The 20,455-nt window shown below is 40.1% G+C and overlaps 1 protein-coding gene across 1 annotated transcript in view; it reads right to left on the bottom strand.

Moving 5' to 3' along the window:
• plxnb3 (plexin B3) overlaps positions 1-19,067 on the bottom strand; it is a 101,750-nt gene extending 82,683 nt beyond the window's left edge. Inside the window, exon 1 of the mRNA XM_026927992.3 lies at positions 18,893-19,067. The gene's annotated coding sequence lies outside the window, so the exon portion shown is untranslated. The remainder of the gene's footprint in view (positions 1-18,892) is intronic.
• Positions 19,068-20,455: the final 1,388 nt, after the last annotated feature.

Raw genomic sequence — 20,455 nt, 5'->3', positions numbered from 1 at the left:
CTCATACAGACAGTGTACCATATTTACATTAGCTAGAATTTGACTTGCTTGACCTTAGCTACTGGAACTGATGCTAGTCTAATCTGACATTAGCAAATATATAGCCAGTTAATGTTAGCAGATTAGCTAAACTTACCTCAACATGCTTTTTTCAAACTAGATGGAGTTCATACCTTCCAGAAAGGTAAAGGAGAGACCTTATTTTATACACGTCTTCGCTCGCTCCAGCATACTGAAACATTTTACTGAGGTAGGACGAAAGACAAATAGAGCTAAAGAACAAAAGTAAGTTATGAAAGAAAGAAAGAAAGAAAGAAAGGAGAGCTAAAGAAAGAGTTTTGAAAGAAAGAAAGATGGATAAGAAAGAAAGAAAGAAAGAAAGAAAGAGAAAGAAAGAAAGGCAGTATTGGGTAGCGTTCCATTTTTCTTTCTTTCTTAACTCTCTTTCATTCTTTAGCTCTCTTGATTTCTTTCTCTCTGTGTCTTAATCTCTCTGAATCTCACTCTCTCAGTCTCTCACTCTTTATTTGTCTGCATGTCTCCCTTTTTCCCCCATCTCTTTTTCTCCCTATCTTTGGCTCTTCTTCTCTTTTTCTCTATCTGTCTTTCTTTCTATATTCCTCTATCTTCTCTTTGTCTCCCTTTATCCCAATATCTGTCTCTCTCTCGTTATATCACTATCTGTTTTCTGTCTCTGTCCAATCTTCCTTTCTTTCTTTCTTTCTCTCCCTTTCCGAGTAGGTGGGACAGAGACAAGGGTGGAAGAGGGAGGGAAAGGAGTAGAATGTAGAGGACAAAAGAAAGAAAGACAGAAAGAAAGGTGGGGAAACAGAGAATATGATGTAAATGTGTGTTGTAAATATGTGTGTGTTCATACACTGATACTACATTGGTGTTAATAAGCCTTTTTCTAGCTTCACACACGCATTACGCAGTGTAAATTGGCTTAGTAACCCTGTAACCCCGTAACCCTGCACTTTCCTGTAACCCCACAACCTCACGCTTTCCTCTGCTTTGTGGATAAAAAGACAAATTTCATTAAGCGCCTCGAATAGAGCGACAACGCAAAGTGGCTGCTTTTCACATATCGGCTGGGGGGGATTGGAGGAAAAAAGAAAAGGCCTTGGAGAGGAAGAGACAGGGCTGGGAGACAAAGGAGAGAGAGAGAGAGCGAGAGAGAGAGAGACAGAGACAGAGCACATGAGACATGCAGCCAGTTTGTGAGACTTTTAATTCACCAATTAAAGGCAGCAGAAACTCACACTGCTTTAAACTGACATCCAAATCAATTCAACAGAAAGCAGTGCTATAAACAGCAGCCTAACGAGTATGTGTGTGTGTGTGTGTGTGTGTGTGTGTGTGTGTATTCAAATGGCAGGCTTCATGCTAAAGGCAGCTCTGGGATTAAAGGGTCACATTGTCATGGGAGAGTGAGATTTGTTTAACATCCAGCATTACCAATCACACCCTTATCATCAGATAGCGAGAAAGAGAGAGAGAGAGAGAGAGAGAGAGAGAGAGAAGGAACAGAAATAGAATAAATGAGCTAGATGTGCATTTCCTGAAGGAAATATTACACTTGCAGTGGGATGAAAGGAAAACGGAAAAATAGGTTCTCTAAGTTTAGAAAGTGTTAATGTTCATGTTAGAGGCAGTGGGAGGGGGCACTACGAAAGTGTGGGGAGAGAGAGAGAGAGAGAGAGAGAGAGAGAAACAGAGAGAAGGATTACAGAAAGTAAGAAACATGGGCGAGAAAGATGGATAAAGAGATAAAGAAGAATAAATAAAGAAAGAGAGGGTAAAGGGTGAGAGAGAGACAAGGGGAAAGAAGAGAGAGAGTGAAAACAGAATAAAGAAAGAAAGAAAGAAAACGTGAGAAAAAAGACAAAGAGGAGAAGAAAGAAAGAAAGAAAGAAAGAAAGAAAGGAACAAACAGTGAGAAAAGAAAAGGAAAGAGAGAAGAAGAGAGAAGCAATGCACTGTTACACTCCCAACTGTTTAAGCAAAGCTTCTGATTGGTCAGCTGTTGTGACATCATCAGTTGTCAGTTGGAATTCAAATTCAACATTTGTTCATTATAAGAGTATGTTTCACACTTTAAACTGACATTTTAAACTCGGCTTACTCTCTGTTTCGCATGGTTCGCATGTTCATGTGGGCTTCCTCCGGGTTCTCCGTTTTCCTCCCAAAAACATGCTAGTAGTTAGACTAATGACTAGCAATTGCCCCTAAGTATGAATGAGTGTGTAAATGTGTGTGTGGTGTCTAGGCTTCCCATCTGAGGTGTTCCCGGGATAGGCCCCGGATCTGTTGTGACCGTGACCAGGATAAAGCACGAAAATGATCTACAAAATACAATTTAGAAGCAGAAGAAAAAGCAGTAGTGTGAGGAATAGCTGGCTTGTAGGGACTGTATCAGGAGAGTGTTCAAATCTCCAACATCTCTACATAGCCTGGAGCTGCTATTTCCCCTTGGAGCTCGAGCTGCCCAAACCCCCGCCCCCCAAAACACACACACTCACACAGCCTGACAAAAGGCCCGAGTTTAGGAGTCTTTTGCCGAGCTTCTCCTCCCTTCTTGGCTAAATTTAGCCTAATTGTTCTCTCATATCGGGCTCATAATAGCAGAGCCGTGTGCCCACCTCGGCAAGTCACTAAATCGAGTTAGCTCACTTAATGAGTGGAGAAAAACGCAGCGTGTGCCTGCAGTATGGCCGTAATCAGCTCTCTCGCAGCAAAGACGGAGACGCAATCCTCCACTGTACACCCCAAGTGGAGTGGCTTTAAAAAAAAAAAAAATATCATCTAATCCTGACGAGCTCGTTCCTCATGGAGAGCTTACTGCCAAACTCAAACACTTACACGGAAAGAGAGAGGGAGAGAGACACTACAATAAGAGAGACTGATAAAGGATACAGAAAGAAAGAAAGACTACAGTTAAAAAGAAAGATAGCGAGATATACGACATAGTGAAAAAGATAGAGAGACAGAGTTGAGAACAGAGGAGGCGAAAAGGGGCTAAGAAAAGAGCAAAGGAGAGATAAAAAGATAAAAAGGCAGAGAAAGGGAAAAAAAATACAGGCGTTAATCAAGATGGAGATTAAGAAAGAGTGACAGAGAGAGATGGAGAGGGTGAGAGTGAGAGAGAAAGGGAATACTTATCAGGAGAGACAGACAGAGGCATAGAAAGACTTGAGGATTTAGAGCCTCCTTCACACTGCAGCGGAGCAAAGCGTTTTTCATGCCTCTTCCCTTTTCTATTCTACAGAGACAGGTGAAAATCCTGTGTAGGGGATTGTGGGAGCGAGAGCGTGCCAAACAGCCATTCAGAGTGGAAAAAAGCTGCGAATTTCGACTTTATGCAAATGAGGAGTGAATATCATTCTTGATCAGCCAATCAGATTGGACAATGTGGCATGGCGAAGGGTCTTGTCATGTGCCACGCCCATAGTCAAGTCACCATACACGACAGTTCATTGAAACACTCTCAAAGGTCAAGTGCTGGTGAAAAAAGATAGGCAGATAGACAGAGAAAGAGAGATAGGAGTAGGAAAGGAAAAAAACAGGTAAATGTATAGAGAGGATAGAGGGATAAGGGGAGAAATGTGAAGAGAGAAGGTTAGAGAATTGAATGATTGATTGTTATAGATTGATCGAGAAAGAAAAAAGAGGGACAGAGGGATTGAGAAATAGAGAGAGATAAAGGACAAAGAGAGGAATGTAGAAAGGAAGAGACAGGAAAAGGAAAGAGATAGAAAAAGAAAGAGAAGCAGATAGAGGGATGATGAAATACAGAGACAGACAGAGAGAAACAGATAATGGTATAAAGAGGAAGACACAGAGACTGGTAGAGGATTAAAGAAGGAAAGATAGAGACAGAGCAACAGAGGTGGAGAAAAAAAGTTAAAAAAAGAGAGGCAGGAAGGAATGGAGGAAATTATCAAGAGAGACTAGAGAGATAGAGGACTAAAGAAAGAAGAGACAAAAGAAAATGAGAGAGAGTCAGAGAGATGGAGACAGAGAGAGAGAGAGACAAATACATGGGTTTATTAAGAAATACATAAGAATGGCATTTCATCCTTCATTCTCTCTGTCTGTCTCTCTTTCTCTCTCTCTCTCTGTCTCTCTTTCCATCTCTCTCTGTCTGTCTTGCTCACTCTTTTTCTGTCTCTGTCTGTCTCATGTCTATCACTTTTTGTCTCTCTCTGTCTGTCTCTCTGTCTGTCTATCTCTCTATCACCGTCTCTGTCTCTGTTTCTGTCTCTCTCTTACTCTGTCTCCCTATCCGTTTCTCTCTCTCTCCCTCTATCTTGATCAGTCTGTCTCTCTCTCTGTCTGTCTGGCTCTCTCTCAGTCTGTCCTCAGGGGGTGAACGCTGCCACCGGGGGGTCAGGAGAAAGAGAAATGTGAGTGAGAGTCACAGAGAGAAGAATGCAGGGACAGAGAGAGACAGAGAGAGAGACAGAGAGAGGGAAGAACACAGGGATTTATTAAGAAATAAAGGCGAGGTTAAGCACATGTTTCACATCTAAATGCTCTGGAGATGATTTGTGCCTAAATCCTGTGGCTCGGCTCTATCTCTCATTCACAGATGGTGGAGGGATTTGAGCGATGGTTACCGCCGCCGAGGTCATGACTGGCTAGGACGGAAAACAAGGGCCCTTGTCTGGAGTGCGCACTACAGCTCACTCGGACGGTGTCCCGCTCAGACAAAGAGGCACAATGAATTTGTGCAAGCAAGCTGAAGCCTGCGTGGTGAACAAGCTATTGTTTAGGAAGGCCGAAACACCCTGCATGTAAAAGTCCACTTGGGAAAGGCATGATGGGAAAAAAAGGCATGATGGGAAAAAGTCAGTGCTTGTGCACATTTCAGCACATTGAGGAAAAAAGCTGCTTTTTGTCCAGGGCACAATTTGACAAGTGAAAGGGAGGGAAGAGCAGTGGTTCGCATGATCAAGGGCACTTCATAAAAACGCACACACACAGACACACACACACACACAGGCACACAGACACACACACACACACCCTGCCAATGCGCTTGTCAGGATCCATGTCTGAGCTGGGAGGTTCGTAATCTGTGTGTGCTTAGAGTGGAGGGGGAAACTGCACACAATCTCCGGGGACACGTCATGGGGGCTGGAGGGTCTTTCTTATCCTGTCTCACACACACACACACACACACACGTACATGATTCCTCCCCCAAAATCAGCCTCAGTGATCACACATGGCTTTGATCATCATGAATACACACCTTGTTTGATCTATAGAAATGACAGCAAAGTAACCATTCTGGCATATTAAAAGCAACCACCCACCCACACACACACACACACACACACACACACACACACTCAACATGTCATTTTAAACCATTAACATAATCTATATTAAATATTACACTTAACTAATGCCCAAAAAACATCTAAAATGGCTCTACAATTTTCCCCAGAAACATCTAAAATGTCTATACAATTTTCCCATTATAAAGAATGGAAGGATCTATCCCTATCTAGGATCAAATCGCACCCTAGACCCTATTCACTATAAACTGCAAATTACCCCTAGGCTACATCATTTAATCACTAACCTACTGCAGTGCATTGCGTGAATTTAGCAGTGGCTTCCATATTGTGCCATACACTGCTGATCAAGAACTCAACAATATGGCTGCACCCATGGAAGTTAGGATTGTTGTCAATGCTAACTATAATAACAGTATGATTTTAGCTCTACAGAAGCTTTTTCATGGAAATTTATCAGCATATCTGAGGTAAATGTTGATCTTCTGAACAGTTTGATCTTGTTTCCGATGTTCCTGTGTCTTTATGTTGCCCACATAAAAGACTTTGATAGCGTCAGTTATTAGCTAGCTATTCAATAGACTAGCAACAGTGTTCTCCTGATCTTAACCACTTTGCGTTTGATTTTCAAGGTTAAAACTAGACCTTTATTCACACATTCTAGGAAATTCATTCATCAGTAGACAATTCGGTCAAAATATACCATGACAATCACAGTTTCTTTTAAGTCTCTACTACCATTTGCTAAGTTAGCTAGTTAGCTAGCATAGAAGACATACTCTGTGGCTTAAAGCAGGGGTTCCCAAACCTTTTCCAGACAGAGACCATGGTACACTGTAAATAAAACACCAAGGATCCCTCAGGATAGATTTATAAAGAGCACAAAGAACATAATCGAGCTATTCAAATGTTAGAGTAATTATTAAACGCATACAATAATATATTTACTATGTATTGGAGCCATAGAGCTTTTTAATTACTGAACAATCCACTCACAGAACACTTATTTATTAATGTTGTATTTAGATTGACGTTGATATTATTAATAGGCTACGTGTCTTTGAGTCATTGAGGTTTGGATCAAAGCCTTTTAAATCAAATCACCAGTCAGATAGGCTTTTAACTATAAAAACCTATAATAAATGCAATAACTTTGACAACCATTTGCTTAAGGTATCCAGTTCCCACTGTTCGGGAGTTCTTTAAACACTAAAGTTGGGAACGATGAAGAAGGCAGAAATAGTGTTTATGAGGTGTGTGTGATTCAGAGGTACAGTAATCGCCAGGAACTCATTAACCATAAACAGCTGACTGTGCACTATGAGTTCCTCAGGGGTGAGAGGAGATCTGTCTCTGCCTCTCGTGCTCTTTCTCTTTCCCTGTGTCTCTCTTTTTATTTTTCTTCCCGTTCTAGCAAAAGCTCAAACACCAAATGCCAGTTAGATCCCTACAGATCTTCAAACTGACAGTAAACAAACACAAGAAAGTGCAGACACTTGCGTTTTTCCACTATAAAGAGCGAGGCTGTGCTAATCCTGTCCTAGAGCAGGTGTAGGCAAACGAGTGTTACAAATCCAGCCCATACCCCACCCCTCCTTCATCTCCTTACCCTTTTGACCCCTCGCTTTCTCTGTGTGAACTACCATCCCCCCTTTGAGCTTTCTATCATTCCCTGAACACACAAACACACACACACACAGGTACATGTATAACGCGAATAAACATCTATATATAACCATAAAAGAGCACTTGGAGCCACATTTCCTGTCTGTCACTTCCTGAAGTGGCGTGAGTTTGATAGTGCCTTCATACAGACATGCAAAACACTGAGCCATGCTAGAGCATGCAAACAAGGACAGGAAGTGAGGACGGGGCGGTACAGGTCTGACCAGTTGTCTGTTTGTATCAGTGAGCCTTGCATGTGTGTGTGTGTGTGTGTTTCAGCCTGAGTATTTCAAAGCCTCTGTAAACAGGAACACATATACGAGTTTGCTTGTTCTACAGATGCTATAGTTGTTGCACAAACATAACATGCTGACAGTTCAAGCTGGAAAGTCGCCCACTAGCAAATAAGATAAACAATAGCCTATCTAACGGCCAAGGAGTGATCATAAACAGGTCTCGCTTTTAATTCAATTTCACAAAGTCTATTTCTTTGTCCGCACTCCTGATGATCGTTTGATAACCCTAAACACGAAATGTCAGTGATTTACCATGCGCCGACAGATGTCTCCTTTGTGTGTGTGTTAAACGTGTGAGTGTGTATAGCCTATGTGAGTGGGGGTTGGTAGGTGGGTTGTTGGGCGTGTGTGTGAGCATATGAGCTAGTGTTTTGGCTCATCCCTTTGAAGGAAAATCCCACGGTAATCCAGATTGAGGAATTAGCACTAGTGATGTTAACCACTTAAAGGTTTCAGTGTAACGTTCTCCAACTAATGACTGAGGCAGTGAGAACGACAGTAAAACAAGAGACTGAATGATGGCTGTGACACCATTCATGTTTAACCATCAGACTGGGTGAGGAGTCTAAGAACCTTTTTCCCCTCCATAAACTACTGGAACCTTTGGCACCACAAAACCATCCGCTCAGTAGCACAGGGTCCAATTGTTGACCAAGATTGGTTACTAACACTAATTAATGGTACTAACAGAGGCTACTAATAGAGGAGTGAAAGGGACTGTTTATTTTTAATCCCATTCCCACTTGCTCCCGAAGGATTTCTGACCAATCCCCATCTCTCCTGTAGACTCTGATTAATTCTGCCCGTCCCACAGTTATTATTGTCTCCACCTGTCCACTATAATTTCTGACTAATGCAGTTGGTTCTATTTGTGAAAATATAAACACATTAGTCATTTAAACTATTGTGACCCTGACCAGGATAAAGCGTTTACTTACGATGAATGAATGAAAGCAGTAAATGCGTCACACAGCACTGCACAAGCACCATAAACATCTCATGTTAATAAAATGGCCTTTCTTTCTTTCTTTCTTTCTTTCTATATATATTTATTTATTTATTTAAATACTTTATTTCTGATATGTGATGTGATGTGATTGAAGTGTACTGATAACATTTTTATAATGTTATTTCCTTGTTACTATTCTGTAAATCAGCAATCAGTTAAAATATGAAGTTGATTTAAAGCCATTTGTGTTAATAAAAAAAATATATATATATTGAGTCAGATGAGAAAAAAAATACTGTATAATCTGATATTCCTGAGCTGTTGTGAGTCAATCTAACAAATTGAAGGAAAAGAAATTCTCAGTCAAGACTGCATCAGGGGTGTGGGGCAGGAACTGGTGCTAAATTTGTATACATGAGTAACACACCAAATATTACATTAAACATCATGGCCATGGCCATCTTCAAGCACGAAAGAAGTCTGCCTACAAGGTGACTGGCAAAAGCTGCAGCCAGTCAGGAGAGAGAGAGAGAGAGAGAGAGAGAACAGAAACAAATAGGGGTGAGAGAGTGAAATATTATACCATAAGAGGATAAAGGATTCAGGAGTGATGGAGTTTTAGCTTTTTCCTTACTTCACAGGTGGGGCATTTATTTGTTTTGAACATAGTGGGAAGCAAGTGAATGGTAATTCACAGGTTTTGGCTTTTCATCAGGTGCTTAGTCATATTAATGTGCACATTAATGTATTTTATTCTCTATCACTTCTGTAATACTTAGCAAATGAGTCATGAATAACTCGGCTGTGTTCAAAAACATACTACCATATTAAATATTACGTAATAAACACTTCGTGTTTGTGACATTGCTATTTAGGCACCCGTGTTACGAAATCTTTCCATAAGAAGCTTGCAATAGCAATACCACAGAAATTACTAAATCTTATAATTGTGTGGGTTTTTGTATCGTTTCATTTTTTCATAGTTGATGAAAATTTTAAAATCATTTCAAAATTCTTTGTCAGTAAGGCTTTTTGTCAGTAAATTGACTGCACTTAATATATCAACTGATCAGACAAAGTAATGTTGTGAATCCATGATAAATACAATAATGACTTCACTGTGGTTCACTATGCAGTTGTTCCTGTTTGGGCCCATTTTGGTTTTGTGAATATATACAGTTTGTTCTGTAAGCACACGTACAATAATTTAACAATGGTTGATTTGCAATGTCTGTAGGTACAGTCCTTTCACCAGAACGTCTCTGTTTGTCATGTAAAGTGGTTGTTCCTGATCTGGTTTGCATACGCATAAGTTTGTTTCTATAATCATAGGTCAGATGTGTTTCTCCCACAGTGCTCTTATCTTAAAAGTATCCATTCCTCTTCAAGCCTGAGTAAATTGTCAGTAAAAGCACGCTAGCTTCATTTTCATCTCATTACAAAATAAGATTATTCCATCACCACACTTTGCTTGGTTATGAAGAGGACAAAATGTCTGATTTTTTTTTTTTTAAATCAGCATCAGTAGGGTTAGTCAATCCCAATCTGATGTTGTGTTTATTTCTGCCTGCGTAGCATAGCAGGCTTGAAGCCTTGATCATTGAAATGTCAATCAAACGGACTCATTAGAGGACTCTTTAATGAGAAACACTCACCCACAGAATTCAGTCAGATCAGCAAGTAGAGCTAGCGCTTGAGAGGAGTTTTATCACATTTCTGGCTTGTTATTTTCATTCAGGCTTTGACACTCAAGTTCTGGTATCATTAACTGAATCATGAACATCTGCATTAATTCATATTTATTCCATCCATGACTAAAAATAATTGCTCTTAGTGAATTGTCAGTTTCAACATTTACACTGAGAGACCTGAGGTCACTACATAATTCACATTTAATGATTATGTAATTTATGTGGATTTTAGTCATAGATGGACTAAAGATTTTATAAAATTAAACATTAAAAAGTAAACTTTTTTAAAACGTCAACTAATGCGAGTATTAATTACTTTAACATTGCTCTTAGTTTATTCATGGTTAATTATTATTAACTAATGCTGTAAATTAGGAAAGGGGAATTTAATTCTTTACATTAACCACCAAGAACAGATTAATCAAGGCATACTGGTCATCGTAAACTTATTCCTTTTTTTTTTTTTTAAATAACATTATCACTAATGGAAATCATACATTGAAGGGCATCATTTCCAGAATTAAAGACTAAATTTAAATGATCCTTTTATGATTTTAAAAAATAATTTTAAATCTCTACGCTGTTGCAGACCTAATACCTACAATACGCTAACCCACCATGCACGCGTTAGTCCAATTACGTGATCATGTGTGACTGGTAATAACAGGTAATTGGTCACAATCAGCATGCATTATAAGCTAATGATGCATTACCGACAGGGGGAACAAAAACCTTCACACTTTCACAGCCTCGTATGGTATTGATTAGAGCGAACAATAGCGTAGCAGGGAGCCACGGCCATCACTGCGGGCGAAGAAGGGAGGGGATGAGGTCTTCGGGTAATATGGTGCAAACAAAAGGATTTCACACCTTCCTCTGGCCCTCCACATAGGGTTTAAGGGGGAGAAGAGATGGAGGCAGGCATTCATCTGTCTGTCTGCACCATAAATTAACTGTGGCGTGTGGCACGGGGGAGATTCCAGCACTAGTGTGAGTCCAGAATTAGGGATGGTTCATTAGGGATGATCATAATATACTTAATAATACACTTTTCTGAGATACAGCAGGTACCGTTGGTACATTCTGGTACAACTTCATTGCTATTCACACAAGTACCTGTTTGGACGCGTGTAGGTGCGAACTGGCAGGTGACCAAATTCAGGAGAAAAAAAAAATTTATATATATATTTATGTGTGTGTGTATCAGAGAAAACCTGTCAGATGACTGAATTTGGCAAACAGTCAGAAAAGACGAAAAATCAGGGTTTAGCCAAAGTAGGTTTTCTGCCTCGAATATACTTTAACACCTCCAAGTATTTCACCTAAACAACATGGAAATGCTTTAATTTACATTTTAATCTTGTCTTTCTGCAAAGATCATGTTGTGTAAGGTGCCAGATTAACAAATTTCCTGGTTAAAGATGTATGTCAGGTTAGCAGGTGAGGACACAAGTGCAGGTTGGCAGGTTTTTAATAATCTTGGCGATGAAAACAAAGACGAAATTCAAAAACAAGGTCGAGGTGCATGCAAAGATCAGGTGATCCACAAACAGCATAAACAAGGTAATCAGACAAGAGCAAATCGAGGAAACCAGAATCAAAACCAGAATGGAAATTAATAATCAAAAGGTTTGGTAACGCTTGGTGAAAATCAACACAGAGCGTACAGTTCGCCAAGGGAGTGTGAACTAAGAGTCCTTGTATACTGTGAGCGTGGCTATGGTTGTGATGTCCAGGTGTGTGCAATCAGTAATCAGGTGAACACGAGAGTGTTGGAGATGGCGGTGTGTAGTCCTTGGCGGCCATGTTTCTAGTCCGTGTTGTATTCTGGGAGCTGTATTAGGACACCGATTCCGGCGTAGACATGACAATGTCTAAAACCTCTAAAATGTCTGTAATATTTATATCCTCATAACAGCAAACTGTATCATAAATGTTATAGTTTTAACAAGCAAATATGTCTGTATGTTGCTTAATCTGAAGCATATACTTGTACTTACCGTATAACTCATTTAAAATAAGGAAGTGGTACTTTGTTTAACTGCTGATACCATGAGCAGCCATGTTGATTTGATGTCACTTGCTGAACTCAGGGTTGAGGAGACCGTCCCGACTATCTGAGTAGGAATTCGTTTTATTTGTTTTTCCTAGTCAGAGGTTGGAAATTCCAAGTTATGAGTTTTAATCAAGCTCAGCAATAGGACAGACAAAGCTATTGCTTGTAATTGTTTGGGGCCCTCAGTTTTGAGGGGGTCATATGAAGTCCATGAAAATGTCAAATCTCAAAGTGCAGAACTCCCCAAGAACCTCTGATGGGTAATGTACAAAGCTATATGAGTCTTGCTAGCATGTCGGACTTGCTCAAGTCTATTTTGAATGTTTGTGCTTTTCAGAAAGATGAGGATGTCTGTCCTACCAGTCTGGAAGCTGGAAAAGACAGAGAAAACAACAAGAAGAAAAGAGAAAGCAGAACTCTGGTAAGAGGTCAAGATAATCTAATAATGAAGTGAATTAAGAATGACTGAAGAAGAACTGTAGGCTAAGCCGTAAAGCATTGTAACGCTAGCCATACACCATTTTTGCAAGCAAGCAACTAGCTCGGTGCACGTAATATTAATTATTTAGCTTTTTTATTTTATTTTATTTTTTTTGCTAGAATTCTCATTTTGCTCAAACTGCCTTAATAGCTTGGTCTTTTAAAGTACATACAGAGTAAAGCCAAAGGTGTTCTGGTGTAGCTTATGTGATGTAACAATGGTTTATCTAATTGAGTTAGCACTAAAAGTAGTACATCTAACATGTCTAGACAGTTATACTATAGTTGCCTCAGCCTACTTAAGCATAATATAAACCAGGAGCGTCCTGCGCATTTTGCAATGTCACTTTGAATTTTTTTTTCTTGTCAAAAAATGCAGCTAATTTTGAAGTCTTTGTGGAAACATGTTTTTTGATAACATAATGTTTTTATGATGGTTTGACCGCTAAGGCCACACCCAAGCTGCCAATCCCTGTCTCCTGGGTAAAAGGGTGTCTTTCTTTTTTCCTGTACCCTTTGTTAAAAAAAGGCGTTCCTCTTGATTACTCAAAGTATCCTATTGCTGTTAATAATGTGTAATCATATTAGTATTTTTCAGGATTAAATTATTTGTATTTGGAACTGTCGGTTCTCTCCGTTTCTCTCTATTTCACTTATTAATGGCCAGTTTTTCGGAAACTCATTCTTGCATCACTCGTTTCACTGTCGGCTCCTTAAACATCTCAGCTCTTAAACTGGATTCAGCTTGACTCATAAGTCACTGTGGATATAAATGTTAAAGAACCACATAAATAATTTTAGAAAGAAAAGAAAAGAAAAGAAAAACCTCACTGCCGGTTGTTAGAAATTCTACAAGACACCAAGAAACACATTAAATAATTCAAATCTCTGCAATAAGATAAAGAATTTTAAATGAGTATTATAAGTATTAAAAATTCGTGTGTAATATACAGGATAAATATAATGTGCGGTCTCCTGAGCCAGCGGACGAGAGTCAAAGCAAAGAGATTATTAAGGAGAAACACGCTAATGAGGGCTTTTGAAATCCACTAATACACAAACTAGTGAAGAAAGAAACAGAGGGAGGAGTAATGATGGAGAATGAGAAATGGCATGGGAGGGAAAGAGGCGAAGAGATTATTACTAAGAAAAAGATGAGCCTAAAGCTGAAACAGGAAGAGGAAATTAAGCTAATGGATTGCATCTAAAGACTGATTTTCCTGACTCAAAAGAAGGACTGATGATTTATAAAGACAAGCCGATCAGTTTATCAGCAGTGCAGCTGATTGGAGCAGAAATGCAACAGACTTGACGATGATCATCCATCCCAGCACACCACTTCCTTAATGAGTGCACACGTGAACAGACAAAACATGGAAAATGGAAGTGACAGTAAAAAAAATGAGGAAGTGGTATTACTCTGGAACTGAATTACATCTCTGCTTGTCCTGTCCTGTTCTCTTACACTTGGCAACATGGTGAGGACCAACCACTGAGCTGCTGAAAATGAGCCAAATGGCTGCAAGACAGCCCCGACTTTGCTGCTACACATCTGCTCCGGGGGGAACTGAAGCGACACGGGACTGTCTGAACCACCGGTTCTTCAGCGGCTCTCTATACAAACTCAGCCTTGTAGCTCTGAGACTTCATTGTAGGAACCAGTATAAGGTTTCAGCATCATCCTCACCACAGTTTAATGTAGGAATCACGATTTTTTTGGCTTAGAATTGAGCCCACGGTTCATGTTCCCAATTTTGTAAGGAAAACACTTGAAGGTGCGCTGTTATAATAAAATAATCAACGACAGGGTGGTGTGATGCGGCCCAGCATGAAGCAGAGTTACTGGTTGCACTTGATTATTTTCCTATAATGCCATTTTCCCTATAACACCACCATTCTGAATTACAATTGTACCACAATAATGTAAAAAAAATGAGGAAAAATAACTGCAATTTACTATAAAACCTCTCAAATTAGTTAAAAGCAAAGTAGCAACATTATCAGCTGGTTAAATGATTAGGAATTTCTGTTCTCCTGCCTGGAGAGACTCACAGCCACTTGTGGGTGAAACTCTGTAACACACTCTATGTGTTACGCATCACTGGTGAATTTTGAACAAGTGTCCTCTTGAATCACAGCCATTTATTTATTTCATACATTTAGTTGTCATTTGTTTAGCAATTAGGAATTTAATATTCAGTGCATACTATCAGTTTGTCGAACACTCACTTTACAGGAGGGTGTTTGGGACATTTAAAAATTCACTCACAGCTTTCCAACATTGTTTCTCCCCTTTTTCTTCTGTAGACTTGTGAGCTTCAGGAGTGTACATAAGGTCATGTGGTACATGCTGATTGGTCTAAGTCTCTGCTGATTGGTCACCTCATAAATATGCAATATGCTCTGTTTTATGCAAAAGTTGTCTGAATGCAAATGCTGCAGAATAGACACTGAATCATATTGCACCAAGAAACTAATAAACACAGTTTTTATATTTTTTTGGTGAGCCAGTTCAATTTTCATTTTAAAAATAATCTTTTCTCTGAAAGACTGAATAGCACATACTAACTTTTACACATTCCAAGCTAAGTTAGTGTTTTGGATCAGGTATTCCTTTACCTCCGTATACTCCCATGACACTACTGTCACCTGTTCCTTTCATTGTAAACCTCAGAATCATATGCTTTCATCTAAAGATGAATAATGAGGTGGGATTTTAATAAGTTTATAACTTCCCTGTTTCTGTTCTCTGTCACGACGCTGTTATTTCACCACATGCTGCTCCATGCCTTCTGAGGATTCTCCACAAACATGTTGCATATACTTGCATACACACACAACATATTTGAACATACACACACTCATGCAGTCATCTTTGATGACTTTAACTCTAATACTAATTGCTAATACTTTGTATTTTTCTTTTTAAATCTTGTTAAACAGCATGTTATGTGTATGATAATGAGCCAAATGTCTCATAGTCGTCCTTCTAACTGTAAAGAAGATGGACATATGCTATGTAAACCACTCTGAAAGTTTCCAAGCCTCCACCTTAATTAGTTCAGTCTATATGAAATTACACTTTCTCAGAAGGGAGCGATAAATTCCTCCTGACCGGTCTGCACCCAATATGTCGCTCAGCAAGGCTTTAAAACCCCCGGATTACCCATAAGGCTTTGATGCCGGCTAATCACTTCCATGAGAAATATACAGGTCTGTGGATGAAGAGAAGTGAAAGGTAAAACTATGGTAAGCCAATTGGTTCATTCATTCCATTTACACAATTTTATTTACACATTTTTTTTTACACAATTTATTTATTATGCCTTGACTAAACCAAAATTACACATGATTAGATCTTTTCTAACATGAAATCTTTATATAATCTTAACTTTAACACTTGCAACCTAATGCCACATTACCACTGTGTTCATCCATGTGTGTGAACCACCCACACACAAGTTCTCACACCCAGATACCCACAACACACACACACATAACTGAGGTATGGTGACTGTGACATTTGACCTCTCTCTTTCAATCACATCAAGAGCTGCAGACGAAGGTGTTTCTGTGGTTTACGTAGACGTTCTATATTTATTTCTCACGTCCTGTAGTGCTGTTGGCTTACATAATGACAGTACATAATGATGATGTTTACCTTACAATACAAATTACAAAACCAATTACAACCAGAGCACCAGTAATAATAGATTCACTTCAAAGAAATAAAAGACAAACTCGATAAGCATTTTTAATGCTGATCTTCCCTGACCATTTCTCATCCATATACTCGCTTTTGTTTAGCTGATATTTAATCTCCTGGCTCAAAATCTGACAATAGCAAATCACGAAGTCACAGCACAAATACATCTTCAAAAAAACCTCTTCTGAATTAGAAATGTACAGGCTTTCATTTGCTCTAGTCCACCAGGAACATCGCTAGGAAATGACTAGGTGTAATTTTCTTATCTATTAACTCTCAGAGAACATATACGAATAAAATAAACAGGCTTCTCAAAGTGTTTCAGACATGTTAAAAAAGGAACTAGCATTAAAAGATGTGTTACAGGCTTTCAAACACGTATGTGTCAAAGTAACACATAGCCATTGTCTAATTATGACAAAAAAGTCGGAGTCAAATCTCACATTTTAATTTAAAGCACATTAAAGCATGATAGATGAGTTCAGGGTGTCTGCTATAATGTGCTAGCAGGGCTAAGACCTCGCTCTCTCTGAAGGAAAAAAATACATAATAAGGCTCATTTCTGGCATTCCAAATCGTCTTATTTGCTGTGAATATATAGCTTAATTTTTCAGCCCACTTCACTGACCCATCCATAACACATCATCAGCAGTGAATGAGAAGGAGCATGTGAAATAAAAATGGACATGATTTTTAAAAAAAGCCTTAGGAGAAACTAGAAGTAGACAGATTAAGCAAATTGTTAGAGTTGAGTAATGCATTATATCACATGGTCTCATCAGTGACTCAGACACACACACCGATACCGACACACACACACACACACACACACACACACACACACTTAAAGGCAGAAAGGCAGGTGCATCCTCTGAATACCACACAAATTTGTTCAAACCAAATAACCCAAAATTTACGGCTCTGTCATCTGTGTAATATGGTCTTCGATTGGACAAGATGTGTTTTCTACTTTTGATAAAAATAAAAAAAAAGGCTGATAGAGTAAATAATCCACCTTGTTCACATTCTATATTTCACATACACCTTCTCAATCACCGCTGAAGACGTGTTACATATGTGTCTGAAAAATACCACCACCAAAATGAGATCGGATCTAGGGGGTGCAATCACCTGTTACATGACTGTCACTGATAGGCTGCATGAATCTACAGTCTGGGCTAGAAGGAAATCAGCCCCAGCCTCACTACTTGCTGCTGTTCATACCATTCTGTTCATTTTTCTACAACCGTTGGTGGTGCTGTTGTGCTCGGTTCCACAAAAAACCCAAAACAACCTACGTGTTAACAGCAAATACCCTTATGTGGATGCCAAATGAAACATATTCATGTCTTTACATACATATACATATATACATATATATATATATATATATATATATATATATATATATATATATAGAAAGAGAGAGGGAGAGAGAGCCCATTTATAACTGCTGGCCATGGTGTTGCTTATCTATCTATCTATCTAGCAGTGAGTGCGTTCATGTGTGTTGCTGTTCTTTCGGCTGCTCCTGTTAGTGGTCGCCACAGCAGATCGTTGGTCCGCATACTGTACTTGATTTGGCACAGTTTTTACGCCGGATGCCCTAACGTAACCCTCCCCAATTTTATCCGGTTTATCCTTGGGACCGGCACTAGGAGCGCACTGTCATGTGCGACTCCAGTGGCTGGGGTTGGTTCCCTGGCTGGGAATCGAACCCGGGCCGCAGCAGTGAGAGCACCTAACCACTAGTCCTCCGGGGACCCCAGAGTGTGTTCATGTGTGTAATAGTTTATTAGTAGTTTGTGTCTATAATGCTAACATGTTATAAGTCTCAAAAAGAATACTCAGGGGGCAAGGGGGGGGCAGTCGTGGCCTAATGGATAGAGAGTCGGACTTGCAACCCGAAGGTGAACCTGAAGGTTGTGGGTTTGAGTCTCAGGTCCGGCAGGGATTGTAGGTGGGGGGAGTGAATGACCAGCGCTCTCTTCCACCCTCAATACCACAACTGAGGTGAGACCCTTGAGCAAGGCACCGAACCCCCAACTGCTCCCCGGGCGCCGCAGCAAAAAAGGCTGCCCACTGCTCCGGGTGTGTGTTCACGGTGTGTGTGCACTTGGATGGGTTAAATGCAGAGCACAAATTCCTAGTATGGGTCACCATACTTGGCCACATGTCACGTCACTTCACTTCACAAGAAGGCATAATGACATAAATGTCATAATAATTTATAATATTAATATTGAACTTTTTATGCCTGCCATTTAACCAGCTGTCACTGCAAGATTTGCCTGAACTGAAGGTGTAAAAAGCATGAATTATGGCACTTCTGGCTTTATGCCACCATTGGCCTCCCACAGGAAACTCTTAAAGAACTAATCAGTATGTGAGGAGGATAAAGGGAGCTGCTGCCTCACAAAGCGCAATAATACAGCAGCTTTTACAGAGTCAGTCCTGTTCTTACATGACCACCATGTTATTATGCAGCCAGATAACTTCTCCACATAGTTTCCCTGTCAAAGTGATATGCTTTTACTCTCACTTTCATGCAAAACTCTCCATGAAATAAAAATAATTAAAGTTCTTTACAGCAGATCTACTTGACTCTGATCTCCTCTGTGCCCTCTGACAGATGACACTCGCTGTATATAAACTGCACTTTGCAGCTGTCTGCTCAGTTTCAGAAAGTGACGGGATAAATCCGCTCCTGAATCCGGGAGTGTGTGCGGAGAGAACATCTCTTACCTTACACACTTCTCCACAGGATCCGGCTGATATTCGGCCAAATGCTCGCTGTTTGCTCGCTTGTTCTTCGACACCGCAGCCCGGTTCGGTCCAGGTTCCCTGCTCCCCGCCCCCGAAATCCCGCAGACGCCTAAAAGTTCCCCGAGCCACAGCGGATAAGCACTGCAAAACACCCACAATGCAACACGTGGAGGTGGATGTGGGGAGGAAAAGTGCTCGAGCGCTCCGCAGGAATCACGCGCACAGAGCGGGGAAGTGCGGCGCGCGACTCCAGCGGCACCACGCGGCCTTGAATATATCAATTCATTAGGTTATGTCAGCGGTATTATCACATCATCGAGAGTTTAATGATGTGTGATAATGTCTGTGGCTGTCTATCTACCTGTCGAGAGAGAGAGAGAGAGAGAGAGAAAGGAGATGTAAAACAGAAAGAGATGATTGACATGATAGATGAGAGAGAAGGAGATGAAAGATAGATAAAGAAAGTGGGAGAGATGAGAAAGAGATATCAAAAAGAGAAACAAAAGGAAGAGAGAGAGAGAGAGGGAGAGAGGGAGATGAAAACGAGAAAGATGGATTGGATAAAAGAAAGAGAAAGGAGATGTAAAAAAGAAAGACAGGTGATAGTAGATGATAGACAAATGAAAGAAAAAGAGATGAAAGATAGAGACAAAAGACAAAAGGGAGAGATGGAAAAGGAAGGTGAAAGAGAACCCAACACAACCTAAGTACCCCACCCCAACCAAACCCAATCTACCCTAACCCAATTTATCCTAACTCAACCCAATCTAACCTAACCCAATCTACCCTAACCCAATTTATCCTAACTCAACCCAATCTAACCTAACCCAATCTACCCTAACCCAATTTATCCTAACTCAACCCAATCTAACCTAACCCAATCTACCCTAACCCAATTTATCCTAACTCAACCCAATCTAACCTAACCCAATCTACCCTAACCCAATTTATCCTAACTCAACCCAATCTACCCTAATCCAATCTACCCTAACCCAATCCAATCAACCCTAACGCTATCTATCCTAACCCAATCTACCCCAATCCAATTTATCCTAACCCAATTTAACCTAACCAAACCCAATCTACCCTAACCCAATTTATCCGAACTCAACCCAATCTACCCTAACCCAATTTATCCTAACTCAACCCAATCTACCCTAACCAATCTGACTTAACCCAACCCAATCAATCCTAACGCAAATCTATCTTAACTCAATCAACCCTAACCCAAATTAACCTAACTCAACCCAATCTACCCTAACCCAATTTGATCTAACCCAACCCAAGTACCCCACACCAACCTAAACCAATCTACTCTAAACCAATCTATTCTAACCCAACCTGACATAAGTACCCCATCCCACCTCAATCTACTCTAACTTAACATAGCCCAACACAATTAACCCACCCCAACCTAACTCAATCTATCCTAACCCAACCCAAACTAAGTAACCCAGCCTAACCTAAGCAACCCAACCCAAGGTAAGTAACCCAAACCAAGCTAACTCAACCTAATGTAACTTAGAAATAACCCAACCCAAC

This window comes from Pangasianodon hypophthalmus, chromosome 8 (genome assembly GCF_027358585.1).
Source record: "Pangasianodon hypophthalmus isolate fPanHyp1 chromosome 8, fPanHyp1.pri, whole genome shotgun sequence".
In the NCBI taxonomy this organism is placed as follows: Eukaryota; Metazoa; Chordata; class Actinopteri; order Siluriformes; family Pangasiidae; genus Pangasianodon; species Pangasianodon hypophthalmus.
This window is presented reverse-complemented; position numbering and strand designations above follow the sequence as displayed.